Source organism: Rhagoletis pomonella, unplaced genomic scaffold (genome assembly GCF_013731165.1).
Source record: "Rhagoletis pomonella isolate Grant_MI unplaced genomic scaffold, Rhpom_1.0 Rhpom_scaffold_00001, whole genome shotgun sequence".
NCBI classification, from domain to species: domain Eukaryota; kingdom Metazoa; phylum Arthropoda; class Insecta; order Diptera; family Tephritidae; genus Rhagoletis; species Rhagoletis pomonella.
In genome coordinates, this window is record NW_023458555.1 from 32,230,568 (window position 1) to 32,233,744 (window position 3,177).

The 3,177-nt window shown below is 30.6% G+C and overlaps 1 long non-coding RNA gene across 1 annotated transcript in view; it reads left to right on the plus strand.

Moving 5' to 3' along the window:
* Nucleotides 1-458: 458 nt before the first annotated feature.
* Nucleotides 459-3,177, plus strand: part of LOC118751093 — a 188,038-nt gene continuing 185,319 nt past the window's right edge. The window contains exon 1 of the long non-coding RNA XR_004994479.1: nucleotides 459-488. This is a non-coding gene — a long non-coding RNA (uncharacterized LOC118751093). The remainder of the gene's footprint in view (nucleotides 489-3,177) is intronic.

Genomic DNA, 3,177 nt, shown 5'->3' on the forward strand with positions numbered 1-3,177 from the left:
TTTTCTGAAGCAACTCCTTTTTGTGCCATGTCGCCATTGCGGCTACACAATTATTTCGCTACAGTTTTATTGACACTTTTTTTTAACAATTGTGCCTGTGTTAGTGTCTCTTTTTTTACGATTCACAACATTTTTGTGTGCTTTTTTTAACGATTGAGCGTTTGCAATTGCATTTTCTTGCGTCACAAAAAAATATTTCAATTATTTGAAACATTTCCGTTAGTCTATTGATTTCTGGTGTAAAAATTTTAAATCGAATGAAAAAAAATATTGACAACTATTAAAAGTAGTAAATTAAAGTGATGTATGGCATTACGTGCAAAAATTAACTCAAAGCTTCCCAGACTAGCCTGTTTGTCGAGGCGAGTGTCCATTTGCTTTTATTAATTTGCAATATTAGTTTTAAGGCTTTCTAAAAATAACTAAAAATATTTAATTTGTTCTTTTCTTTATTTGTTCAGTCTGCGTAATTGAAGCTGAGCAAAGAGGTATGTGACAATATGTAAAATTAATTGTGCGATATTTAGAAGTAAGTTTGCAAATTTTAGTTCCATAACATATGTATTCCACTACATTAGTTCTTTCTACTTAATTGCTTCAATTTGACTACTTACCTGGCTTTTAGCTTACCACTTTTATGGGCCATGGTCAAGATGTAATCACAATACTGCATTAACTAATAAAACTCATTATTGCCTTAATTAAAAATCAATTTCATAAACGACCTTGCGAAATATTTCATAACAAGTCATGGGCAGACAAAAAGCATTGAAAATATTTATTTCGTTTCGAGAGCAAAACACAGCAGTGGTCAGAAATTTAACACTTTCAAAATTTTCAATAAGTCTTTGAGAAATTCATGCGTATTTAATGCAACCAATAAATATTGTGTTAAATAAACAAGATGTTCAGCTGTATGAGACAATTTCCTGCAAATTATAATAATATTTTGGTGCTAACACTTTTACTAAGTAGTGGGCCGAGTTTCTACACTAATTTGTGGCATGCGCCTTAACGTTCATACACAAATGGAAGGATCTGCAGTTTTACGCCGCACTATGGGTCCTGACCGGAAAAAATGCAAAAAGATGAAAACCTAAAAACTATTTTTTTTGGTCTACTCTTCACGAAAAATCGAAGAAATTATTATCTTGCTGTTTGGATATTTTTGAATAATAATAAATTGATTCAAAAAAGAATGAAATAGGATTATAAAATTGAATTAGATTAAAAATGTTTTTATTAAAAAAAAACAAAAGAATTACAAAATTTAATAGGATCTTAAAAATTAAGTGAAAATATATATTTTTTTTATTTCTTTTTTAAAACAATAAAATCTAAAACTTTAATGGAAATGAAGTCAACAAGAAAATAACAAAATAAATTTAAAAAAAGGAAAAATAAATAAAATAAATTTCTAAAAAGTAAATGAAAGAAAAAATAATATTTATTTTTTTACAATACAAAACCTGAAAATAAACTTAAAAACTAAAAAACTAAAAATTATTTGAAAAGAAAAACTAAATAAGTTTCTCAAAATTAAATAAATATAAAAAAATATAATTTTTAAAGCCATAACAACTTAACCATTGAAGAAAATTTAAGAAAAAAAGTTTACTCAAAAAATGCATAAAATAAGTTTTCTAAAATTAAATTAAATTAAAAAATAGATATATATATTATTTTAATAAGTAAAAGATCCGCAAAATTAAATTTAAAAAAATAATATTAAAAAAAAAACAAAAAAATCCGCCGCGCTAGGACTCGAACTTGGATCTCTCGTTTGGCACGCCTGTTCTTTTTCCACTCGGTCATTGCGACTGTTGGAGTGACGCGAACTAAATGATTTACAAGTGCTTTCTCTGACAATAGCTTTTCACCACGAGTGTTGAATGAGAGAGCTTTTTTATCTAAGACTTTTGTGCTGGAATAACAAAAGCTTTTCGAACTATCTTGCCTACTGTCTTTCAGTTGTCTTACTAAAGACTTTTTACTATCTTGGCTAGAATTGCTCTGTTAGTTGCCACTGAAATTTCTAATCACCACCAAGTGTCGTGACAGAAATCACAACAATTTTGGGCTGCTTCTTCAAAGATTTTGAATGGAGGTACTAGTGGAGTATTACATAAGTGGAGAACATTCCCTGGAGTTTTCTTCAACAGCGCATAACAACCGTAGGCATCTTAATACCTTAGTTTTCGCCTTTAGTCGGCACGTTGAGAATTTTCCCTTCTTTGGGACAAATAGTTGCTTCTAAGTTTGGCAACGCACATGCGCCCTTGTCAGTCAGTAAGTAAGTAATGCAGATGATTCTACGAAACTAGCCACTGCTGTATTAAAAAATCCCACACGTAAAAGGTGCTGAAACTGAGGCATAACAATGTTGTTGAATCCGCAATAAAGCAAAGGGACAAGTATATTTTTTCAGCTAAAATCAACAAGCCAGATATTAATTTAGATTTTTTATTCAGCTATAGCCATAAAAAATGAACATAAAATAACGATTAAGATAATGCCTAAAGTGGTTGCACTTAGTTTTAAAACTAATTAAGGCGCCTTTGTTTCAGCGAGAAGAAAAACCTGAAACTCTCGTAATATGGGAAATAGAGCCATAAAAATTGGAAACAAAAAGAAAATAAAGATAAGACATTGCAAAAAAAAGTACAAAAAATTCTAAAATTATTCTGAGCAAAAAACAGCAAAAACAAATAAACGTTGCACTTTTTTGCGCACAAAACTTCCATTAATTTTATTATTATTTTTTTTTTTCTTGTTTTTTGCGTATATTAAACTCAACACGTACCAGCCACCGCATTGAGCGGCGCCGCGCACAGTGGTTCGATAAGCTGTAATTATGCACACAATAAAATGTGGCAAATTATGCGCACCTGCTTTTTGTGATTTTTCCGCGATTGCTTTATTGCCGCGCCGTACGTTGCATTGTTGCAAACGCTTAATGTTGTTGTTGTTATTGTCAGCTTATTTTTTAAACTGCTGCAGGCGCTAATATAAATATATTACGAGTATTGCGCCGCTTTGACGCCGCCGTCGCTTTTGCCGTCTTTGTTGATGCTACTGCAGTTTGTATTATTGCTGTTGTTTTTGTAAACATTAATTAAGCAATTATTATAATTGCCAATGTTTGACACACCGTTACAGCGGCAACAAAAAAAAAAA